This window comes from Anoplophora glabripennis, unplaced genomic scaffold (assembly GCF_000390285.2).
Source record: "Anoplophora glabripennis isolate ALB-LARVAE unplaced genomic scaffold, Agla_2.0 scaffold82, whole genome shotgun sequence".
Classification (NCBI taxonomy): domain Eukaryota; kingdom Metazoa; phylum Arthropoda; class Insecta; order Coleoptera; family Cerambycidae; genus Anoplophora; species Anoplophora glabripennis.
This window is the reverse complement of record NW_019416227.1, coordinates 1,242,387-1,249,835: the sequence shown is the minus strand read 5'-3', so window position 1 is coordinate 1,249,835 and position 7,449 is coordinate 1,242,387. Positions and strand designations below refer to the sequence as shown.

The 7,449-nt window shown below is 33.8% G+C and overlaps 1 protein-coding gene across 2 annotated transcripts in view; it reads left to right on the top strand.

The window, feature by feature from the left end:
* Positions 1-7,093: 7,093 nt before the first annotated feature.
* The window catches only part of LOC108903459, a 141,684-nt gene continuing 141,328 nt past the window's right edge, over positions 7,094-7,449 (top strand). For both annotated transcript variants that reach the window (XR_001964206.1, XM_018705654.2), the window contains exon 1: positions 7,094-7,204. The gene's annotated coding sequence lies outside the window, so the exon portion shown is untranslated. The remainder of the gene's footprint in view (positions 7,205-7,449) is intronic.

The following is a 7,449-nucleotide window of genomic DNA, read 5'->3' as shown; positions in this document are numbered from 1 at the left end:
CGGAGACTTGTGCGGGAGAGGAGGCGGCATATTATTATTACGCAGGCCGCATTTGCGCCCAGGAACGACTTATGTTGGTAGGCCCTAGCCACCATTCAGTGCAGGAATGAGGGAAACCTGGAAAACCTCATTAATTAGGGGGGTGGTCAAATGCCAACTGGTGTCAATCTCTCACATTGACCCAAGCCAACATTCTTCCACCCTACCATACCTGCACAGAGGGCGCCAATCCTCCGTACAAGTATAGATAATCTACGGTCACCGGCCGCGGGATCCGAAACCCGGGCAGTTCGACACATCGATTTAAGTACTGACGCCTTAAACCGTGCGGCTATCGACCGAATAAGGAAATAACGTCCTTGTTCCTCCGCCACTGGTTTTTGAATTTGTTGAATTTAGACTGTGTGCGTACTGAACTATTCGAAAAAAAATGTGTACCAAATTTGGATAAATTTGATGAAGCGGTTTTCCAGATATTTAAAAAAATTGTTTTATTTTTGGTAATTTCAACGCCCTGTATCTTCTGCGCCTATGTTTATAGAGCAAAGTGTTTAGTACTTTCCCGAAGTTTGTCTATTAAAATCTGGACCACCCTGTATATTGAAAATTTAATTAGCTGAACCCCGCCACGTTTTGTACCGCCATCTATTGAAAATTGCTCAAACTACATTCTAAACATTTCCAGTAATGTATGGAAAGTAACCCATAAATTTGAACTCAGTACGGATAAGTCAGTGACAGATGGCGCGGATTAATAAAAGAATTGATGAAATCCAACCAATACTTCTGAATATCACCTTTTTCTTTACGTTTTACAAGACACAGCTCTTCTTTGTAACTTTTATGAACCCGATAAAATACTTCATATTGTCAATATACCCAAAATAAAACACATTATCACTCGCGCCACCTGTCAGTAACTTACCTACCTTAGCTGTACTGGGTTGCTAACTTATCTGTTGCGCACAATAATAGAAAATTGTGGTTGAGGAGTTTTCCGGAAGATGGCGATATTTCATATGGAATTAAAGGGATTCACATGTAGCTTGTATTTCGTTTTCTTTTTGTTTCTCTGGTGCTTACTTTCGGACCATGCGTACGAATCCCGTCGAGTCCGTCCTCAGCCTCAGCTGGAAGTGGTGCATGCAGCTCATGCAGGACCAAATAAGGTTGACCACGTGCGCGGGTGTTATGTAACTTGGGGATGCTCTTGAAATAATGTCGTTTATTATCCTCATACCTAAAGCATAGTGCAGTTTGAGCGCATCGTGTATTAGTCCAGTTGCCGAGGCCCAAAAGTTCGAGGTTGTGGTTATTTTACGAAGTGCCAAATTTGTTTTTCACAAGTCGTCTGCAAATATGCACAGTCACAACAAATAATAACATTCTTTCGTTACTATATGACGCTTGTGTATTTTAATATATTGTTCTACAACATATTTGTAGTCTATTTGTAAAAAAAAATTGGGATTTATGGAAAATTACTCCCTCTAAACCTCCTGCCTGCTGGACTACCTATATTTCGGGTGTTAGAAATGTTTTTTTTTAAAATATATTTTATCTACCGAATTGTTACCCATTATCCTGTTCTTGTGCAGTTCGTGCTTGTCTTTGACCCCTTTCAGGCAGCAGTTGAAGAGCTGCTTGTCTCGGCACTCGAACACTGATTTTCGCATGTAACTCTGGGTCCCTACAATTTTCTTTATTGTCGTTACGAACTTACCAGGTACCTTTGGGCACTTTAACATATCCAAGTCGGTAAGGGAGACTAAAAATGTCATTACATCAATGAGTTATTCTCGTTCATTTTTTTTACGTACCTCGTATTTCGGTGATGAGTTTTCCAGCTTCGTAAAGGGATGTTGAGGATGTTCTAGACATTTTTGTGGTACCTAGAAGGTCAGATTTTATGTTGTACTACAGTCGAAAACTTGTGAAAAATTATTACTTAGTAGATATTTTATTGCATTTTATGATGAGGAAGGGTATGTAAAATAATAATATCAACGAAGTGACGCTTAGTTGGCAAATTTCAAATAAGTGGCTTTACATGTTTTTTTTTTTCACTTTTTTTACTGCCCACGAAAATCTAGACGACCTATCGGAATATTAGTTATTTTATGTTGTATCTACAATTTAAGGTACCTAGAGTCAATTTTCAGTAATTTGTTAACTGTAAAATAAAGGTCGAACGCGGAAATACCAGTTTTCGAAAATTGCTCATTATTATTGCAAAAAGCGATGGATGTTGATGAAACTTATCGAAAAGACGATCGATCCAAAATTCGATTCGATTTACCTTGAAATTGTTACCCCAGATATTTGTTAATTAGTTTCGTTTGTTTTTTGCAACTAATTGTTTATTTACTAAATGTTGATTTTAAAAGTTAATATCTAATCCAGGCGGTATCTGTTTTAAAAAGGGGTATACTTTGGTAAAACGCATATGATCGGAGATTTTTGCTTTAACGGCTTCCAAATAACATCAGGAATGATAATTTTTCTATGCAAATGAAAAAACGTGGGCTTAATTGTTATGTGCAAAAAAAGTATGAAAAAATAGCAAAAAAATTCATTTTTTTCTTGGATTTCTCGTCGACAACTTAGCAACAATTCATTTTAAACAAAAATGGAAGAGGAAATAAAGTTTTGTAATTAAATTTTGATCAAGATAGAGTTAGCTGCAATTCGAAAAAATAATTATTGTTATTGCAAAAATCGGAAAAATCTTAAAAAATTGCAAAAAATGCTAGTTTATTTGTCAATTTTTTCAGATACTTGAATAATACCTAGGATCTTCATACTTTTCCCAATTAAACTTCTTAGTGTATAGAATCATCACACCAAATTTCATCCAATTCGGTTCGATAGTTTTTACATAATATTCAAAATCTAATTTCTAAAAATCTAAAGCCTTTGAATACTTGAAAATTTCACCACAAAAAGAAAAGCTCTCAAGCTTTAAAATGCTTTTTGAAAAATTCAAATCGGACGATTAGGTGAGCCGTGGTGGTTGTTTAAACATTTTCGCAATTTTCACGCTTATTAAATTAAATTAAATTGCAATAATTTAATGTTTTTTTTTCAATTTTTTTTAATTTTAAAATATGGTCTGAAAGTACTCGGAAAGACGAGTATTTAAAAAAAACCTGATGATGCGTCCATTATTTTATAGTTATAGCCCGTTAAAATTAACCCTTATTTACAGCAAAACTATAAGGGTATAAGGGCTGTTTTTTGAACTAATAGGTTTGTCATTCCGAGTACTTTCCAGATATAAATTTTCAAAATTTGCAATCACGGGCGTCCCATTTAAAAGGTCACTCAAATATATTCGAGACCGCGTGAAATCAAAGAGGTATCAATGGTGGAGGGAGCAAACACACAGCTACTCCGATCTGAATTCTCGAATTGCAACTAACTCTATCTTATTCAAAATTTAATTATAAAACTTTTTTTCCTCTTCCATTTTTGTCTAAAATGAATAGTTGCTAAGTTGTCGACGAGAAATCCAAGAAAAAAATGAATTTTTTTGCTATTTCTTTATATTTTTTTGCAATAACAATTAAGCCCACGATTTTTTTTATTTCCATAGAAAAATTATCATTTCTGATGTTATTCAGAAGCCGTTAAAGCAAAAAGGCATAGGTCATTTTTAAAAAAAATACCTTAAAAATAAGGTGTATTTAAGGCAAAAAGAGCGAATTCCCGAGCGGTATTTGTCTGATCCTGCGACAATTTGTTTGTAACGCTGTTTTGCACTTCCTACTTTGTTAGTTGTAAAGGGTTACTTAATTTCCACTTTTTGAAATTTTTCTTTTTCAATACGTTTCTTTGGATCAATTAGAATCTATATCTATGAAATTAAGTATCCCTCAACTTGATTTAATACGTGACCGCGGTTTGGATCCACAAAATTTGCGTTAATTCTCTAATTAACCGAAAATAAATTCGTAGCATGAACATTATACGTGTAAAAAATACATATAAATTTGAGGCCAACTTTTGATTGTCAAGCACAAAGCATAAACTATATTCACATGTCAGAAATCGTTTAGATTTTTATATTAAACGAGCTGTTATAATTATAATTATATTAAAAAACCACGGCATTTTTTACATTTTGGAAAACTAACTATATAGTCAACAAAAACTAAACCCATAACTAAAAATAAGAAACCCAGACTCTCCAATTAGCGCATAATAGTTAGATTACTTAGAACAAAATCATTTATTACTTACTGTGTATGTCGTCCATACTAACCACATCTGTCTGCTTTGGGACGGGGATGGATTTGGCTACAAAGGATTTACCATGTCCATGATGTGAAGCCATTTTTCTACGATGTTATGTATTTGCCGTATGATAATATGAAGTACGTAGTTGTAAAAGTTTTATACTTGTAAACTTTCCAAAAACTTTTCCAAAATTGGAAAAAATAATGCGACTTATTCGTGTCTGTAAATAAGTGTATGTCATCATGATCATCAACGTGTCACTAGATCCATGTTGATTAATTTGTACGATAAAATTTAGACAGTGTCACTTAATTTTCGTGGTAATTTTCAGACTAGCCGCATCTATTTCAGAAAAAGAGTTTCCTTAGATAGGATTATTTTTTTTTATTTATTAGTAAAGTGCCTTCTCTCTGTGAGAAGTCAAAATGTCATAATTTCAAAGCAGTGATCAAACGATTCATGTGGTGGTGTTTTTATTTAAAATTTTATAAAAACTGTTTTAAATAATAATACTAATATTGCTATGGGGACCTTTGAAAGATAAACAAAGAACTAAGCAGGAAATGCTTTTTCCTAATAGTCCAGGGAACGAAAAGAAAAATAGGGTAAAACCTCCGAATACTTTCGGATAGATCCGATTTTTATGAAAATTTGGAATTAAGCTTATTTCACCCTGTAGATCAAAAGTTATATATGGTTGATATGCGCTTCTTATTTTTAGGGGATGAAAACCACCCCTTATGCTAAAAAAAATAATAAATATTGTTTTATATTGTGGATTATAATTTACGTTATTTTTATAAAGATTCAACCCTTAAAAACCACCCTTAATGATAAAAATTTAAAATTAATAGTTTCTTTGAGCTTAAAATATTTTTATAGCGCATATATTATAGATAGAAACCATTTCAATAGTTTAGGGTAATATAAATAATTTATTACAATATTTCAACCCTTAAAGAAGTACCCCTAATAACAAAATATTAAAAAAAAAATAGTTTTTAACAATTTGAACTGATTTGATAGTACACACAGAATAAATTAAATTCTTTTCCCTGTTTATAATACAATTTATAATTTATCGCATTGTTTTAACCCTTAACCCCCCCCACAGAATGACAATATAAAAAAATGGCTTTTAAATTATTTAAAATGAATTATAATTTTTTTTCGTAATAACTTTTGCGCGATTTACTTTAATTTTTGCAATATTCAAAGACGATCCAAAATCGATTTTACGGACATTTCGACAGCTAGAAGTACTGTAAGATTGAATATTTTTTAACGCGTTATTTTAAAGATTTTTGAGGTTAAAGGGTTTGAAAAACATGACCTTCGCCCTCAACTGCAAACTTTTAGCAGCGACATCTCTGTTAATTTTTATCGTACACAAATAAAAATGAAACCAAAATATTCTGTGAAGAAAAATCTAAACTTTTGTAGGTACTCTTGAATATTTTTCGTATCTTTTTTATTTTTAAAAATATGTTTTTTTTTTGGAATAATTTTATTTTTTTTCAATGAAAACGTAATATCAAAAATATGCATTCTAATCCGCTTAAACTTGTATAATATATTGTCAGCACATAAAAAATGTAAATTGTAGATAGATTACCTTTAATTTTAAATCTCGTGAAATATTCACCGGTTTTTGTACTGATTTTTTTTCCGAAATAGAGAATTAATAGTTTCATCTTGATCATAACTCTGTTAATTTTTATGGTAATGACTTAAAGTCAAGTTCATTTTAAAGATTTTTTAAAGTACTTTAAAAAATGTTCGGTGCATTTTTCTTGAAAAATAGAATTTTTTAGTTATTTTACGTTAAATGCTTCCAATTTAGTTTCTGGCGGAAATGAAATTATCTTCAACCAGCCGTATCTCAGTACCTAAAATTGAAAAAAAAACTCAATTTTTTTCTTTTTCTATAAGCTTCATTTCCTACGTGTCTTTTTTCATAGAATATCTATTTTTCGACTTATTCGAGAAAAACTAATGAAAAACGTATTTTTTAATAAAAATAACTCAGAAATACTGAACCTCCGAAATCTATAAGATGCGGTTTTTGCATTCGATTCGTTAGAGCGTCCCTATGTGATCAATGAGAAAGGAAAATTGCATCGGTGCATAAGAAAAATGCATTCCTAAAATTGCATCTCGAAAGGTTAAAATATGAAAAATTTATAACTCGGAAAATATTGAGTTCAATTTTGCTACTCATGGGTTTTGGGGTCGCTGAACACGAATATCACGGCGGCAACGGTCTCCGAGATACCTAGTGCCCAGGGTGGCCGGTTTCCACGTCGTCTCCTGGAGTTTCGTGGAAATTCGTTATAAACTTACCCAAAAACCCCCCGAGTAGCAAAATTGAACTCATTTCCGTCAATATTTTCCGAGTTATAAATTTTTCCTATTTCAACTCTTCGAGATGCAATTTTAAAAATGCATTTTTCTTATGCACCGATGCAATTTTCATTTCTCATTGATCACATAGGGACGCTCTAACGAATCGAATGCAAAAAAACTGTATCACGATCCATCTTACTGCACAGATTTCGGAGGTAATGCCGTTTTTAGTGCTTTATTTCCTCGACTAAAATATTTCCAAAACGAAGAGACGTAGAATGTCAATGTTTTTAAATGTTTGAATATATTGGCTCAAAAAAATATGAGCGGATTATTAGCCTCCATCAAACACGGCTCTATAAACAACGGCGGTGTCCGTCGGAAGCGCGGGCTTCTATGAGGACGTGTCGCGCTCGACATCCCCGGAAGAGACGCGCGTCGCGGGCGTCCGGACGCGTGCTATGCCGGACGGCGCGTCTTCAGTCTCCGCCGTCGCGCATTCCTCTCGGGTCAGCGGGGACGCCACTTGTTGGCCGAGTCAGTCGTGCGGCGCGAAACAGGTCGGCGGGATGTGTTGAATTCGCCGCGTGCCACTCACCAACCACACATCGGCGCCAACGTAAGTTTTGGTTTGGGCCTAGCATTAAACGTATGCGGATTCCTGGTTATTTTCAGATGTAACAGGCAAACGTTCACTTTTGTTTTTTTTTTTATAGAAAAAAAATAGCACCTAGATCGTTAACGATATCGACTAGGTATTAAAAATTCATCGAAATTAACTAGATGTACAGGGTGTTCCCGTTTTAAACGTACTAACATTAACAGTTGACAGGGGACTTCGTTTTGAAAAACAAAGTTCACGTG